Source organism: Sinocyclocheilus anshuiensis, unplaced genomic scaffold (assembly GCF_001515605.1).
Source record: "Sinocyclocheilus anshuiensis isolate Anshui unplaced genomic scaffold, SAMN03320099.WGS_v1.1 scaffold1003, whole genome shotgun sequence".
Taxonomy (NCBI): Eukaryota; Metazoa; Chordata; class Actinopteri; order Cypriniformes; family Cyprinidae; genus Sinocyclocheilus; species Sinocyclocheilus anshuiensis.
The window spans coordinates 966456-985302 of NW_015542495.1; the positions used below are offsets into that span (position 1 = coordinate 966456).

General features: G+C 39.5%; 1 protein-coding gene across 4 annotated transcripts in view; it reads left to right on the top strand.

Moving 5' to 3' along the window:
- LOC107694178 (synaptotagmin-1-like) overlaps positions 1 to 18847 on the top strand; it is a 220357-nt gene that overhangs the window by 65068 nt on the left and 136442 nt on the right. For 2 of the 4 annotated variants that reach the window (XM_016493803.1, XM_016493802.1), the window contains exon 2: positions 14280 to 14335. The gene's annotated coding sequence lies outside the window, so the exon portion shown is untranslated. The remainder of the gene's footprint in view (positions 1 to 14279; positions 14336 to 18847) is intronic. The other 2 variants (XM_016493804.1, XM_016493801.1) reach the window with 1 other exon arrangement.

Consider the following 18847-nt stretch of genomic DNA (forward strand, 5'->3'; position numbering starts at 1 on the left):
TGGGGGCGTGTTAGAACGAGCCGTTTTAGGTAGGCGTGGCTGACTCTTAACTTTTATAAAGAATAAAAGAATAAAATCCAAATATCTCTTTGGATTTGAGACTTTAGTCTTTGCAACTTTACAGATCTTCTTTATGCACCAAGAGCTTGTAACACTTCAAAGAGAAAGGAAAAATTTAAATCGCATCATATGACCCCTTTAAAAGACTACATGACATCGAATTTGACCCTATTTATTTTCTTAAAAATTAAGAGTGTAATTTCTGTCATTATTTTTGCAATTCTGTGTGGTGCAGAAATCACACCCTTCACCTTTAATAAATGTTGGTAGTCTTACTGAGGACAATTAACCAGCATTCACCCATTATTCTAAAGAAAAAATGTCCCATTATCTTTAATCTACTTGGAGTAGCTTTGTCCACCCCTTTCTCTCTGCTGACAAAAACATCACTGCTTTGGTTTGGAAAATAATAACCATTATTTAATAGCCTAATATGTTTCACCCCCTTCTAATCAAGTCAAATCAAATCCCCATGAATAAAAGCATCCTGTATTATTTCCATCTGAATGTTATTTTTCATTTGGAGCTGTCACATTACAATATTAGAAAAGTGAAATGTGTGGTCCATGCCACATGTCTTTTTTAGGATAGTTCACCCCAAAAAAAAAAAAAATCCTTCATCATTTACTCAACTTCATGTCATTCCTAACCTGTATGGCTTACTTTCTTCTGCAGATGATATTTTGTAGAATGTGGTGATCAAACCGTTTTAGTGACAATGGACAAAAACAACCCCCCCCCACACAAAACACACACAAAACCCTGAGAAATTTTTCAAAATATCTTCTTTTGTGCTCAGCAGAAGAAAGAAAGCCATAAAGGTTTGGAATGACATTAGGGTGAGTGATAAATGATGACAGAAATGTAATTTTTGGGTAAACTATCCCTAGTGAATCTAGTATAAAATCAAGTTTGAGATTTTAGATCTAAAACAAGGTAGTGTGTTGATCTACCAAAACTCAAGTTGCTTTAAAACGACCAAGAACGTTCCTGCTGGTAAATGGCAGGCACCTTTTCAGTGTGATTTGCATGTATTCACTGATGCTGGAATCTGCAGGTAGGCGTCTGAGCCAGGCGGTTTTTGCTGTGAAATGTCACGCAATTGATATGTATGACAAAGCGAGCGTTCCAGACGGCGTGCCTTGCCATCAGAGCAGACCGCTGGCTTGTTTTTCTCCTTCATCTGTAGCTGCATGATTATCACTGCATTTTGATAACGTGCGAGCGTGATACTGAGTGACAGCTCTTGCTCCTCATCCACGACCGGATCAAAACTGACAGCTAGCTTCTGTGGGACGTTCCCTTCCTCCTTCATGTATCTGAGGACACACAGCCTGGGAAAAATGAAGGAAGGGTGACACTGAAAAAAGAGTTTGCATTTAATTATGCCACCGGCTTCAATAGACTGTAAACTGGAATTGATGTGTTGAATTTAATCTTCGCCAAAGTTTCTTGGCTGACTGTGGTTTAACAAACGTGACTTTTCATGTTAGCGCCTTTCAGATTTCTTCCAAAAATTACATTTGAAAGAGCTAAATTAATTATGGTGTTTATGAATTGACCAGAAATCTCAGAGGGAATAAAAAACACAATTTTGTGCAGAAATGTCATGTTCAAGTAAAACGAAAAAACACTTTTTTTAGGCTTTTCATTTGCATGTTTATTCAGAGGCCGTCTTACATGTTCCTCAGACTCAAAGTACAGTTTGTTACCTCACAGCTACAATCACACATCTTTCAATGTGAAATCTCTCTCACTTGATTCATACTGCCAGATTTTTCCTGTTGTTCTTTTCGGTCAGTCGATCAACACTTTGAACAAATTTCCATTTGCAGAGAATTTAGGTTCTTGGCAATGGTTTTATATGCAATTGTACCGTATAAAATCATGTAATTTGGTGTCAGATATTGTAATCTAATCAAACTTGGCTTCGTCAGATCCACCAGTATCCGTTCCCACCTTTAAACTCAGTTTGAATAGTCCCAAGCTCAAGGCATCATAATTGGATGTTAACTTTCAGGCTGGCAGTGTGAACAAACATCAATCGTGAGATGAAATTCAAAAGATGAGGCCTGAGATTTTCCTATTAATAAGAGCCACACAGGCTGTTTTCTAGGTTATCATCAGAACGCCGGATATTATGCCAGTGTTCCTGGTTCCAACCGCTCCAGCAATCCATTGTCCAGCCCATTACTCCTATTTACCACTTTTATTGAATAGATTGTGATCACATCTTATTTAGAAATGCATTTACGGTTTGCTCATTTACCTTGTTTGTGTTGCATAACATGCACAGCAAAGTAGCTTTTAATGGAAATGAGGCTGGCTATCTCCACAAAATGGGTTGCTTGAGAGATGTAAGATTATGGAAGCCTCCATTTTGTTTTTAGGTATACTTTCCTGAGCAATATGCTATTCACGATGTGGGCACTAATACCTGCATAATTAACTCGTTCAGATAATATATTTCAATGGATAATTCATTTGGCGTCTTCTGTTCCACAGAGTAGAGCTTTCTTTGTAAGATTCATGTTAATATAGGCAATTTTATCCAAGAAGCTGCAAGCTTTGAGCATCTCAATGCCCTCTCAACTGCAAGGCCCCTTGTTGTGCTTTCTTTAACCAAATGAAGTCAGACCAGTCAGGTCTCCCACTGTGGCTCCGTCTCCTCCCAGCCTGTGCCACTTTGAAGTCTGGAGTAATTAGCCGCTGCCTGTGAAGTAACATTGCTAACCGTGATACGCAGACTCCATTTTCACTGATAATGATCTAGGAAATGTTCCAGCACATTTGTTATCAAATGCATTGAAACTCATGACCTGAGTCTTTGCAAAAAAGGCATCCTGAGTGGCACCAGAAGGTCACTGCAGTGGATTCCACTTTGACAGTTTACACTGGCATTTATATACACTGCCATTCAAAAGTTTAGGGTTATTTAAATTTTTTTTAAATACTTAATACTTATTTAGCAAGTAAAAACATTTAAAATGTTGCAAAAAATTTCTATTTCAGAAAAATGCTGTTCTTTTGTACTTTCTATTCATCAAAGAATCCTAAAAAAAATTTAGCATGGCTTTCTCAAAAATATTAGGTAGCACAACATTGATAAAATTAATAGGTTTCTTGAGCAGCAAACCATCATATTAGAATGATATCTGAAGGATCATGTAACACTGAAGACTGGAGTAATGATGCTGAAAATTCAGCTTTGACATCACAGGAATAAATTTTATTTTAAAACATATTATTGTAGAAAACAATAATAATATTGTCAGAAAATAGAGAATAATATTTTAAATAAAGAATGAGTGTAGGCTTTTGTACTATAGTTTGTGTTTGCATGTTCCTTATTTATTTTAAGCAAATAATAATTTTATTAGCTCAAATATTTGAATGCAATATTGTAATATTTTTTTGTAATAAACATTTACATAATTAGAACTTGACTTTGCTTAGTTCTAGGATTTCCGGTGTCAAGCAACTTGATATATTGAAACCATGATTCGCACTCGCACTCACACTTCGTCTTTTTTTATTTTATTATAGATTTATCACCAATCAAGCAACTGCCATTGAAATTAATAGTTATGTTAACAGACAGAGTTCTTGGACAGAATCAGGGGTGTGGCCTACATTTTCTTAGCTAATCAAAAACGCATATGATCAAGCAATGTGTTTGATGACATAAGGTTGGCTGACATGTCTTTGCAGGCCTGGGTTTAGGAGTGAGGAAATGTGGTTGAAGTCTAGCAGAAATCGCTTACAATTCCTTGACATCTAAATTGCTTGGCACTAAACACTCACCTCTACATTTCTTCTTTACTCACTATCAGTGAGTCATTCATGAAGGTCATAGTCCGATTGATTTCTGAGAGGTGGGTGGCAACATGCCAGAAAAACAGTACATTTCCATTCCCACTCTTTTTTGGCTGTGTTATATAGTTTTTTTTGTTTGTTTTTTGGAATGCTGGACATTTCTGCAGGCCTGTGTCCTAAATTACTTAATCTTGAACGGTCAGTTGATGACCGTCCTTTAAATCTGTAGTTGTCTAATATTACAGAAATGTTCCTTGAGAGGATTCAAGATAATCACAATCTTTCAGCACTGTTGAAACAATGAACTTGTTGATATCCACTGATCATTAGGTTAAATATGGCTTTTGATGTCTAATAAAGAAAGGCCATGTTTACTCTTTCAAGAAACCCTGGATCATTAATCAGGGTCCTTAACTGAGCCTTTTTCAACCATCTTGAAAAGAGGCCTTGATTATTACAGCACACAAGGCAGGACATCTCAGTTGAACAGTTATTGGCTTTCTGGCTCATCTCAACGCTTAATGAGAGCCATGAATAGACATAGACCACTGTACTCTACTGATTGTCTGAATTATACAATCCAGTGAAACACGGAGGGGAAAAAAGAACACCTCACATGTAGATGTGTGGATTACCTTCCTTATTAAACAGAATCTCAAAAGTTGTCAAAGAAGCAGAGTCATAGGTATGGTCATTTACAAAGAACTTCAGAAAAGCAAAGGATCCTTCAGTGACATTTAATTAAGATCATGAAAGGTAGCACAGCATTTTGAGAGGTACATGTGAAGGTTATGCTCTTTATATGAATCTAAATGCAAGAGGCTGCAATAACCCTCAGCATTGACAGTAGATGACTTTAGAGCAAATTATTAACATATATGCTTGTCCAAAAACAATAAGAGTATCTAACAAGTTTTGAGAAAGCTTGCTAGATGTATGGTTTCTGGTTTGTTCACTCCAAAATGCGTAAATCTCACTAAACTGTTAATAACTCACAGTTCCCTTTCGATACTACACTCGTACTGCGTCTTGCTAGACGCATTTGGGAAAAAGCCTTTTTTCTCCTGAACTGAAGCCTTTTTTCATTCACGCAGTGAAACTGCACGGCCATTGGTTCGTCCCGTGTATTAAAAACAAACCAATAGCTAGGCAGTGGAGCTGCACGAGTCTATGGCGACGAAGCCCGCCAAAGCCTGCCAAAGCCCGCCAAAGCCCGCCAAAGCCCGCCAGAATAGGCGGGGCATCTGGCTATATAAGCAGGCGTTCGCCACAGGATTCTCAGATTTATTCTCCTTCAGCGATGACTCTACACTCATCGCTGATCCTGAAAGCCTGCTCGCCATTGACACGCCTCACAGCTGGACTGAGACCTTCCTGCTCGGCTGACCGGCTCTCTTCGCGCCTCAGCATCGCAGCAGTTCCGGTCCTGTTCCCCTGCCGCCATCCGGCGATTCTGAAAGAGCTTATTTCAAGCAGGTAAGCCCTAAAAGAGCAAATTCTAGCGACGTTGTTGCAAATTTCGCGCTGCGAGTGTGGCTCATGCAGGGAATCTTGCACGATGCAGAAGGGCAGTGAGCTGCGCGCTTACTGAGACAGAATGCTCACTCAGAGCATGAGTCTCGCTCTTCTCCACTCGCGGACCGCCTTCACTGAAGGCAGCCCCGCTCTCCCGTTTCTCCTCTCTCAGCGAGCCTCGGAGAGGGAAACAGCGGAGTCAGGGAATAAGCTACCGGGTTGACCAATCTCATGCCGGCACTGTGCCTGCATGCTCTCTCTCCCCGTTGCACTCGGATCCGCCGCAGAAGGGCAGTGAGCTGCGCGCTTACTGAGACAGAATGCTCACTCAGAGCATGAGTCTCGCTCTTCTCCACTCGCGGACCGCCTTCACTGAAGGCAGCCCCGCTCTCCCGTTTCTCCTCTCTCAGCAAGCCTCGGAGAGAGAAACGGCGAAGCCAGGGAACTAAGCAACCGGGTCTGAGCGATTTCACGCCGACACAGAGCCTGCGTACTCGCTCTCCCCACTGCGCTTCGATCCGTGTCTCACACGTAAGGATCAGCGTCCCTCTTTGCATCGAGCGGCTCTATCCTCCTAAGTAGATCGGAGCAGATGCTGCCACTGGCAGCTTCGAATTGTGTGTGTCACTATGACTGCGCTCACAGACACGGGCTGCTTTTACCACGAAAGAAGTCTGCCCCTGTTCGTTTGCGGAAGGCAGCCCCGCCTCCCCGCTCTCATGTTTCTCTCCTCCCAGTTACCTCGGAGGAAGCAATGGTGAGCTTGCAGGTTGAGCGATCAGGTTTGAGCAATTTCATGCCGACACACATCAGGCGTGCTTAATCTGCCAGTGTGTGTTACACGTGAGAATCAGCGCTCCTCGTTTCACTTAATCAGCTTAATCCTCCTAGGCAGATCAAAGCAAAACGCGGACAGCTTCGCATTTGTGTGTGTGTTGCTGAGCCCCGCCTCCCCAGCTCTTGTGTTTCTCTCCTGCCAGTTACTCGGAGGTAGAAATGACGAACTCGAGGGTATGAACGATCAGGCTTGAGTGATTTAATGCCGGCAAAGCCCCCGCATGCATCACTCTCCACGCAGCTCTTTGATCTGCCAATGTGTTTACACGTGGGATCGGCACCCCTCATTGTCGAGCGGCTCAATCCTCCTGGGCGGTTTGGAGCAGAACGCTGTCACCAATGATTCAATATCGCTGACAGCTTTGTATTTGAACGTGCCTCTCGCCTGGGCCACGCCCACGCTGAGGTTGCGCTGCTGAGACAGACCGCTCTTACTACGAGAGTTCATGTCTCTCTCTGCTTTGCTCGCGGCTGGCCTTCTTCAATGACGAGCGGATTTGAGAGAATGCGCGCAGCATTTTTGATCTGCCAGAGTGTTTACACATAAAGATCATAAAAACTCCTCTTCTAACGAGCGGTTTGATCTTTTTAGGTGGATTAAAAGAGAATGCTGTCACTAATGATTATCACTGACAGCTTCAAATTGAACGCGTCTGGGCCACGCCCACGCTGAGGCTGCGCGCACAGGGGCTGACTGTGGCTATCAGAGGTAACTCAGCTGTTGATAGCGGCCCCTTGGCCTGTACCGCTGAGACGTGATCTCCTCTCTCAAGCGAACGGGACAATATGGCATCCTCGGCCCTGCACCTCTGGCCGCTCGACGGGAGCCTTCGAACCTCCCAGAGTGAGTCTTAAACACAATTTCAGAGGCTAGAAGCCCGTCTACGAGACGCCTCTACGCCTTGAAGTGGTCTTTTTTCTCCGCTTGGTGTCTAAACTGCTGCAAAGACCCTCAGACTTCCGATTTGACAGAGGTATTGTAATTTCTGCAAGAGCTGCTGGATAAGGGACGCTACCCATCCACGCTCAAAGTCTATGTAGTGGCTATAGCGGCCTCTCATGCCCCTATTGAGGGCCAATCGGTGGGATGCCCCTATTGCGGGCCAATCGGTGGGCAGAAACAGTGCGGTTATCCACTTCCTAAGGGGTGCCAGGAGGCTGAATCCGCCTCGTCCCCCTTCCATCCCTTCATGGGATCTGCCCACTGTGCTGAGGGCCCTGAAGGGCCCTGCTTTCGAGCCGCTACAGTCTGCCAACATTCGGTCGCTATCGCTGAAGACTGCTCTGCTTCTAGCACTGGCATCAGTAAACTAACGACACTAAAGTCGTCCTGAAACCAAGGCACGGTTGCATACCTAAGGTGCTCTCCACTCCGTTCTCCGCTTCCTCCCTCTGAAGAGGACAGAGAGTTATCTCTGCTCTGCCCTTTCCGCTTGAAGAGACATGCACTGCATAAACAGATCTGGCAGAGAGCCCTTGGCCGTATCACGCTCAAGCTCTCTGGCATTAGTTCACCTGTTAGCTCTCGACCCCTGGGTGTCGAAGTTACAGGAGTACTCTGGAACGATTAACCAGGCCGGGTGTGACCTCAGGAAGCTCAGCCCGTCTTAGCCTTGGGTTGTTGTTAACTTCTCTATGGGCATTGGTTGCTTATGGAAGTTTGATACTTTTAGTCGTTCCACTACATTAGCACAGCGTGATTGTACTGTGTTCCCATATGCGTCTAGCAAGACACAGTACGAGTGTAGTATCGAAAGGGAACGTACTCGTTTACTAGCGTAACCTCGGTTCCGTTGCTTGCCGTGCTATGTAGCTGCACGACTCAGTCGTCGCTTCAGTCGAAGTAACCTGAGAATCCTGTGGAGGCTTTTTCCCATATGCGTCTAGCAAGACGCAGTACTCGTTCCTGTATCTCAGGGAACCGAGGTTACATTAGTAACTGAGTACGTTTTTTACAGTTTTGAGCTAATATCTATCTATCTATCTATCTATCTATCTAATCTTTATCTTTAAACTAAAGTGTGTGTGTATATAAAAAAATGCATTTCTAACATATAATTGTGTGATACATTTATCCTTTGAGATACATGCATACATTCTTATTCCACTATTCTCAATGGGAAATCTTACTGGATATGTATAATTATGTTATCCATTTACAATAACTGATTTCTAATTACTATTACTCATATTTGAAAACATCTGTACACATACACAATAATGAGAACTGTATGCTTAAATGCCAAAATATTATGACCTGGAAATGGTTGTCGACCCTTAATCCCCCTCAAATGAAAGTGCACAGATGAAAATCTGTTTCTTCAACAATACCATGTGTCAGAGTATTTCTAAAAGTGCGCTTTTAGTATGATTTATGAAGAGTGAACAGCCCCTGCTGTCTTTATAAAGGTATGTGTTGTTGTCTCAGAGCCACAAATGAGCCTGAAGCCTGTGAATCCCACCACTCTTACAGACAGCACCTGATTGTGTTGGCCCATCTAACCATCCGACCAGCTCCCCTGATACTTATTTCAAAATCATGTTGAAGCCAGAATCATTTTAGCTATTTTCCAGAGAGACTCTAGCGTGTGAGCTCAAATTGCAGCTTGTTACGTTTAGGCAATGTTGACTCTTCTAATTGCTGTCTGTCTGGCTCTCCTCTCTCTGTTGGCCTGTACCAGAAAGTTTCTCCAGTCGACGCTGCCCCTCTGAGTCATGTGCATTATCCGAGATGCAATTGCACCCGTGTTTAACATTAACTCGCTTTAGAGGCCGTCACAATCAGTGGTTCTGCTGCATCGCTACAATGATGTACATCACACCTTTGCCTGGATTATGTTGTAGTTTTTGGCCTCGGCAGTCAGCTGGGAGGTACCGGCCAGTGGGACCACATTTTTATTGCTATATCTGGTGTTCACTCTCTCTCTGTGGCTCTCCACAGCTCTTTGCGTGACAACTGAGAGCTTTGGGGAATTTAATTAGGCTTTATGCAAAAGCTGTGCAGTTGCTCGCTGTGCCCTGATGAGTTGTTTCTTAATGAACAGTCTGCTTTGAATGTTCAAAACTGCATTATTTGCATTGCATCAGGGGTAATATTTGATTTTGGAGAAGTGCATGTTGCTGTTCCAGGCTTTTTGCTCCTCCGGGATTATATTACTGAACTGTAGTAGATTTTTGTGGAGTGACAGGACATTAGTAATCTTAGTAAACTCCCAACTACTACCTGATTTTTTTACTAACTTTTATTTTAGTTTTTTATTAACATGCACACACCATAATTGTTGAGTAGCCAAGAAGCTTTCTTGCTTTTAAAAAGAAATAAGATTTATAAATGTTTTTGAAAGAAGTCTCTTTTGCTCATTTTAAAAAATATATATATTTATAATATTTATTATAAAATATGTTTTTTTTTTTATTTGAATATATTTTGAAATGTAATTTATTCCTGATGCAAAGCTGAATTTTCAACAGCCGTGACTCCAGTTATCAGTGTCACATGATCATTAGGAAATGATTCAAATATGCTGATTTGCTAAAGAAACATTTATTATTATTTTCAGTGTTGAAAACTGGTGCTGCTTAATATTTTTGTGGAAACTGTGATACATTTTATAGGACTGTGTGTTGAGTATGAAGTTTAAAAGCTTGTATTTGAGAAAAAAGGGTAAATAAAGAAAAAAAAAGAAAGAAAAAAAGGTTACTTTCCTGTCAGTAGTTATCAATTTAATGCATCCTTGCTGAAAATCTTATTAATGAAATTAATTTATTAATTAGTATTAATAAAAAAAAAAACTTTCTGAAGGCAAACTTTGGAATGGTAGTTTTGACAAAAGAAGCATTTTATTATTTGTCATTTTTGTCCTTGTACGTTCAAACTCTGTGTGTGGCAACTCATAAACCATCGCTGTTTTGCATTGTACGTAATATCTCTTCTTTGCTTGGCTGTGTAGTTGATGATTGCTACTGTATATTTATGGTTATTGTTAAGAGACTTCTTCTACACACACTTCTTTCAAATAAACTTTTACAAACTGACACAATTAAAATCATTTGGAATTGGTAAAGTTTTCTGCATGTGGAATTTTTTTTTTTGTCTTATGATATATTCTGTTCTGCCTTCCATGTTCCCACTAGAGTATTTCTTCCTTTTTTAAAAGGGGCCAATTACACAGCCTCAGTAGCTGCCCTGTGCTGTCAGTGCTGCAGGAAGCAGAGGTATATGGCCTATCAAAACCTGCAATTAGCTCTGTGGCCTTTTACTGAAGACCACTCTTATTGGAGGAAAAGACATGATAGGAAAAAAATCCCAAAGCCAATAACTGCATTAACCTTCATCTTCAACCTTTGTACCAGTCAAAATGATGCCCTTATAAGTTCACTCATGTCATTTTATATCATGTAACCTTCCTGCAGTTTCTAGTATTTTTTATGACAGTGAAAGAAAACTTTTAGTAACTTTTTAGTTTTTCAAACATTTAGGCCTGTACATATATTGGGCCGCCCGGTGTCCCTTTCACAGAGAGCTTTCAGGGAATGCAGTGTTTTTTTCTTCCAGTCTTTGAAAAATGACATTGAAGATGATAGAAAGAAAAAATCTAAAATACACAAGCCTTCTGATTATTCATGTGCATCATTATTCTCTCATAAATGTCCCAAACCAGCTTGTCTGCATAGCTATGAACAGACATGGCTGCTGGGTTATTATGTGGCTTTAAGGCAAACATGAGAAGTGTTTATGGATTATGCATGGAGCACAGTCTGTGTAAGCGAAAGCAATCGGCAGCAAGAATCACACAGAGCTTTGATTAGTTCTTAAAACCATTTTAATTGCACCAATGTTTTTTTCTTCTTTTTCTTGTCTGATCAATTTTATTTTATTTTATTTATTTATTAATTTATTTTAATCTGGACCTGTCTACGAGGCAGTTACACTGCAAAAAAATGCTTTTCTAGCTTAGATTTTTTTGTCTTGTTTCCAGCCAAAATATCTAAAAATTCTTAAATCAAGAAGGATTTTCTAGACAAGTAAAAATTGTTGTCTTGTTTTCAGAAAAACAAGTCGAATTTAAGTGATTTTTTGCTTGAAACAAGCAAAATAATCTGCCAATGGGGTAAGCAAAATAATCTTATTTCAAACAGAAAACAAACTTTTTAATCCTAAAAAGTATTTTAGGTAACTTTTGTTAAATAATTATTTAGATTTGCAAACTAATTAAACTTTTCTTTAAAATGATGTAAAGTTTTTTTTCCTCCCCATTGAGTGAAACTAACATGTAAACAAAAAGTACCTTCACAAGAATTTGACACATTTTAAACTAGATTTTTTTTATTTATATGATCTTTATCAATTGTGTTTCTTTATATGAAGGCCATCTGCCTCCAAATGAAACCATGTTGCATCCAAAACTATGCCATATATCTGCTGTGATGATAGAGGCTTCATTTTGTAATGGTCATTAGATTGAAAAGTGGGCCTCTTATGCTGAAGGACCATTTTGAAAAGCCTGAACTTTTAGAGAGTGATCTTGTATCATGCATTTAAATGATGTGGTGGGCTGACAGTAATGCAGAATAAAACTGTGGTCATTTGAAACTGCTTTTTAACAGGTGGCCTCCCATCTGTCCAATGTGCTTTTAACCACTCTCGCTAATGTGCACTAGATCACCTTGGCGCACTGATTCTCCATAAATTAGAAACTTTCTCTCCAACAATAAGTGGAATATGTGACTCCAGTCTGAGCCTCCACAATTTGGCCTGGTGTTCTTGTTCTTCAGTTTATGCACTACGGTTTGGGAAAAACCAACAGGGGCTGTAATGCTAAATAGCGTGGTGAAGTCATTAGCCTTTACTTACTGTAGCTGCCTTCAGCATGCAGGATGAGCTTTAAAAGCGTTGGCTTTTGGCCTTTGTGAGGCAAATTTGATGTCGAGTCATGAGAGCGGATCATGCAGTGTATCAGCGAGGGGTGCTGAATACGAAATGTCAAAGAAAGAATGGATCCCAGAAAGTCCTTGACACAAAAAGTGTGGTATTGTCACCATTCTCTCTAGCAAACTAGACACTTCATCACAATGAGGTTGTTTCTTTCGGGAGGAATCTTAAGCCCAAATAATAACTCGATATCCGCAGACGTTAGGAGAAGGTGTTATTAAAACTAATTTGTTTCACAGTTGCACAATGCAGGAAACAGTTCTGTGATTATTCTTGCACATCTGAGTCACACGTTTTAGACATTTTGCTGAAAAGTGCCATTGCCCTTTTTTTCTCTCATGAAAGACCTTAAGTTCAGTATTAGCTTCTGGTAAAGTATTTAATTTGTACTTTAGAGACATCCAGTTTTACTGGATTACATTGATTTAAAGCTATTAAATAGTCTTACATAATTTTTTTGAGTTGAAATACATGGCGTACAAAATTATTTTATTTTATTTTATATGTAACAACATATTGAGGCCTTACAACATGCAGGTCATAAAAAATGCCTTGAACTTCCTTATATAGTGTTCAGAGTGGTTTAATTGTTTTTTGTTATGTTATTGTCCATTTATCTTATTAGGTAAATGGAAAATTATAAGTGTTTTCTCTAATTTCCTGGCAGCTGAATTGTACACTTTTGTAACTGGTTGGGTTTAACCTTCAAATAGAAAATAATTTACGCAATTTGTGCAAGAGATATTGAGGTGAAAATAGTCTGTTCGAGATGGCATTGATAGACTTGGCAAGCGTGCAGCTCGGCTTTATTAATTGAATACTCCGGTAGATGGTCAGCGGTGTATAATAAATCATACTAAACAGGGGTAAATTGTCTAGAATTAGTGTCTGCGTGTTTATCACTTGAGTCTCAAAATGCTTTCTGGAAGTTAAATAATGAAGAGTGGCATCCGCTGCAACTGGGGGCAAATAAAATGTAATCATATTAGAGAAAGAGGGAGAAGGGAAAAGATAGAGAAAATGAATGTTGAGTGTGTGAGAGAGAGATTGAGTATGGTAATTATTTAATACAGTGCAAGCACTGCAGCCATGTAAATTATGGAATTATTTTAAAATATTATTGGTGAATGTCCCATTTTTGCACATTTATATCAAGAATGTTTGTGCATATTTGCTCTTGTACAAGCAAGGATAATTTTATACAAACAGATTGTAGAAATTATATAAATAGGCTACAGAAATGCTTGTATTATCCTTATTTGTAAATAGATTTAGATAAAACTGCTTTCTTTGTACTTATTTAATAATAAATATATAATCTTATACATTTGTAAATATAAATATTATATAATACATATTATACAAATGAAAAATGATATCTGTGTATGACCTGTGTGGTTGACCTGTGTTGGTTGGTTTTAACAAAGGTTTTCTTTTTACTTTTCCTTGAATAATTTACATTTTGGAACACAAGACCGTGCACTTTATAAATAACAGAATATTAAATTGCCATTAATTCTCCAGAGCTCAAACCTACTTCTCCTTCATATTTAATTTAAGGTGACTTCCTCAGCACATGTCTTCATGTGGACATTCAGACATTGTAAGTCAATTCTACAATGAGCAGTCTGTTTTATTTAGAGCTGTGCTAATTAATGAACATCACACTGGCACACTGTACGGCTCTGCCTCCAGGCTACTTTAAAGATGTTATTCAAAACATCTTTAATTGAATATTCAGAGTAAAATATGTGAACCTCAGTTCTATTGGGAATTATATCACTGTCACTGAATAGGGAACATCTTATATACTAATGCTAATATTCATGTACTTACTTCAATTGACCTGAGAGTCAGCAACTAGCCCAGTTTACCTGAATTCCCCATGTATAGTTTGATAAATCTCTGGGTTCATAGTTGTGCCTTGGCCTGCTTTGCAACCTGGTCATTTCCTGTTTTTATATACACTTTAAAGCAGATGGCATCATCCTTTGGGTCCATAGCTGGACACCCTCAAGACTTTATGCTCTGCCCTGAGGCTGAGATGATAATGTGTGGTGGAGATGGCCATCTCTGAACTAGTGTTGTGCTAATGTGATCTTTTCTCCTCTCCTTCCAGTGAACACAAAAGAAGAACCGGAGAAGAAAAGGAAGAGACAGCTGTACTTTCTGTAGGTACTGTGCTTTTTGTTCTTGTGAATCTTATCAGTATTAGTATAGTGTTGTTCATGTCGCACTACAACCCTGAAGATACACAGTGCAATTGTATTGTAGATCTTTTAAGAAACTGCAAAGAGAAACCGCTTTTCTAAGAATTTAAGATAAAGCTGTACCTTAAACTCACTCTATATAATATTTCAACTGATATCATCAGTCCATCAATCACAGGGCAGAGTTTGTTCTCATAGAATGATATCGCGCTCTCTCTCTCATTTATATACACTGTAAACAGTTTCTGTGTGAATTTAAAGCATATTACCAGCTATGAGTTACCATAAAAAACAGTAGTAGATTTACTACTTCCTTTCTTTAAATGATTAGCAATATAGTATGACTTTACAGAGAACAGGATCATGTAAAATCATAATGTTTATCTGTGTGTATATTATAGTAATCTCTTGTATAATTACAAATTCAAAGCAGTAAAATGATGTCCAGAGTAATGTGCTGGTACTACGGTTTCCAACATGCACTGCATCTTGAATAAATTCTAAGATAGATTGATTGATTGATTGATTGATTGATTGATTGATTTGTTTCATACTAACATTAAAGAGCGCCAAAACGCCATTTATTGTTTGAATTTCCTGAAAAAATATAGAATAATTTGAAAGATGGGACTTTGTTTTTTTTATCAAAAGTAACAGTATATAAAACTGGTAGTTTCCAATGAAGTTCCATTCATGCAGTGGTTAAAACAATGCTGTATTTGTTCATTACTTATGCATACTGAACCGAAATATCTGTACTGAAAATGTTTCCGTTTCCGTTTTTATACCGTTACAACCGTTATGGTTATAATGGATGGCTGTGGGAATATGTTGCCTCTTCCAAGGTCCCCTGCTGACTAGAGGGAGGAATAATGTATTCAAGTTTTTGAATAGGACGATATATGTATTGATGATGGTTAAAACAACAACGACAATAATAATAATAATAATAATCTATTACAGTTTTCACCGTATACCGTAAGGGCACTTGACTTGTTAACCATTTAACAGATTTTTACCATAGCAATTTTGTAATCTTTTACTGTTAAAGTTACGATAGATTTTTACAGTGTAGGCTAGTATTAGTATTTGCTGTGGTATTAAAATTGGTATTGAGAATTCTGAAATGTAAACTGTGGTATTTATTTTGGTATTTTAATGACATTATTTAAAAAAATGAATTAATAAATGCAAATAATAAAAAATTTTTACACAGCATACAGGAAATGGAATGGATTGATTGAACAGTAATTTTGTTTTCATATGAGTTTTTCTAGTTTAATGACAGACAGTTCTGACAGAAAATTACCCAAAATGCATTGATGTACTGTAGGGGTGTGTTCACACTTGGCATGTTTGGCTCGATTAAAACTAACCCTGGTGCGATTGCTCTGTTAGTGCGGTTCATTTGAGCATGTGGCAGTGCCGCTTTAAGTCTAACGCACCTTTTGTTTGTGGTGTTCGGTGAGTTCCGTCACGATATATGCGTCATTCAAGCCGACCAATCAGGTTGTGAACGTATAACTATGCCTTTAGGTTCGCTGTCAAAAATGCCAATGTGAACGCTAAGCGGACCAGGACCAAATGTATAATTTTCCTTTTTGGTCCGGACCAAATGAACCAAACGAACCGAACTACAAGTGTGAACACACCCTAAAAGTCTGACTGCAGCATTTTATTATGAGAAGTTCCTCTTAAACCCTGGCAGTCTCTCTAATGCCATCATCTTGATTCTCGGCTGATTCATCCAAGTTAAGTACCTAACTCCAGTTTACAATCTGAGGTGTCAGGGATGTTTGAAGCAACTAGTAATTAATGCTTCCACTGCTACTTTGCTGAGCTGTGTGTGTCCCCCTCTCTCTCATGATGAATGGAGCTCCTGGACCCTGTCCCAGCTGTCATCTGTGATTGATGCACTGTGCTTGTCTTCGTCCGGGTTTCTTGTGCTTGGTACCTCCCTTCCCCCATCCGATCTTCAGCCTCATCCTATTAGCCACAGTATTAATCACCGCCAGTGCTGCTAATTGCTTTATAATCCCACCCCTGAGCCGTACAATGTGTTGAGAGAAGTCACCTCTGAATCCCATCACTTTCCCCGTTGTCTCCATATCTCTGGCTCTGCCATGCTTGTTTTTGATAGCAGTGTATTACCCATGATTCCCTTCCTACCCTAATCCTGTTCCGATTTCCTCGACAGATAATTTAACCAAGTCACTAGCCATAAAAACTGCAATGCCGCACCCATGCTGATGTAAGAGACAAAGTGCCTGGTCGGATTTGTCAGGAAGGCCATTCTGAGGATAGGAGACAAGCGGAGGTCGACCTCGAGCACTAAGCCTAAGCCCTTTTGCTCATTCCTGAGAGTGAAATCTCAATCGGATTTCACTCCTGATTAGTCTAAGTCAGGATTTCTCAATACATTCCTACCGCACATTTTAGAGATCTGACTAATCGAACACACCCAGTTTAGTTTTCATAGACTCAAGAGGGTCTCCACAGAGTGACTAATGAAGTGAATCAGGTGTGCTAAAATTTGGGAGATATCTGAAATGAATCTGTGGGGGCTTGAGAAACAATGGTGTAGGTCATTCAAGCATTTTCACAGAACCTAAGGGGGTAGTTGACGTTCACGCTTCATTCCAGATGTGGCTTTGGGTTACTGTACCGTCATGAGTGAAGACACAGTGCATTGAGCATGGAAATGGAGGATTATGGGGAATAAACTCAAGCTTGAGCGATTGGCTCAACCAGGCAACCCCACGGTCACGCTTTGATATTTTTATTTATTGCCTCCCTCAGCGATAGATGACATCTTTTCTCTTTCTGAGAGTCAGCGAGCATAAATTCTCCAGAAAGCGAAAGCACCTTGTTGGGCGCTCCTCTTCGACGGGATAGATTGACAAGCCACTCAAGCGGCCCTCGCTAATCAGAACTCCCATGTGGAGAGCAAAGCCCTGGGAAACTCATTTAAAATTGTCGGACATATTGTTATGCAAAGCACATCAACGTCAATAGAGAACAATCAGGAGAAATATGAGAAAAATCAATCCATCTGTGAAAATAATCAACATGCCGGCCTTCTCGGCTTGTCTTTCATCTGTCTATATCCAGGCATCCGATTATGGATCGAAATAATTTAGAGATGTGAGGTCCGGTAATGGAGGTGAAGACTTCTGGAGATATTTGGATATTTGGAGCTTTTACAGTGCTGTTAGTACGCTACGTCTCGCCCTCGGTGCTATAACAAGGCGTACATCATCGCACTCTGGAGCGCATTAGGTGCACTTTGTGCAGGCTTTTAGTACCCCCATTCCGCAAGCAACTCTCTTTCCTCACTTTACTTGTGCTCCCTCTATTTTACCACACTTTAAACAGCATATTACCATCACTAGCCCGTCTCCCTCATTTTCTCAACAGATAAGTCTGCTTTTTTTCAGGCCTGTGCCTAACAGCAAAGGCTATGCCCAATGCCCTATTTCATTTCTTCTCTAATTCGTTAATCAGCGAAGCACCCAAGCTGATATGACCACAGTCATACCAGAAGCAATTTCACATCTCCGGTTCGTCTCTCGATTTCTGCCCAGTGAATTCTCAGATTGTTCTTTTAATAACCTTGTCATGGAGTTATCACCGCTATTGGCACATGACTCACATTAATGCGTCGGCCCATTAAGAGGAAATTAAGGGACAGACTTTTGCATAGGACTGTCTTATCAACAGCTGACAGATAGACATGTCAGAGAGACATGCCATGGGGGTATTTGGATGCAGCAGCGCATGCCGGAGAGTTAATCCTGTTGTGTGACCTCTAATAAGAAATTAGACATGAAATGCTGCAAAAATAAGTGGGATTATTAACAAGAAAAAGTGTTATGTTTTCGGAAACATTGCGTATGATGTCTCAACTAGCAGAAACCTGAACTTTGAGGCTGAATTAGCATGAGCTGAGCAGTGTTTTATGCAGGACTAATAATAGTATACTATGAAGCATGGTTTACACCCATGGAGTTTAAAGGGGACTTTGGTAGGTCTTCCACAAATGGCAGATTGCCTGATGGTTTTTCACCACACCATCTGGGGTTTCTTGTGTGCCACATTCTATATCAAAGATGACATCACTTACTAAAGGTGCTCAGACTATTGACAGAAGTGGGAGGAAATGCTTATTTAGGGAATCCATTAGACATTTGCAGACATATCACAGTTCCACACTATTCCATACATTGCAGCACTACAGAATGATATAATTAATATAATATTAATATATAATAATATAAGTAATATAGTATATAATCTTATAATATAATATAATACTATACACTAATACTAATATTATGCTACATTACTGTTCAAACGTTTAGGGGTGGTAAGATATTTTCAATGTTTTTTTGTTTTTTTCCTCAAGTCTCTTGTGCACACCAAGGTTGCATTTATTTGATATATTTGATTTCCTGTTCTATTTTCAATTTTTCTATTA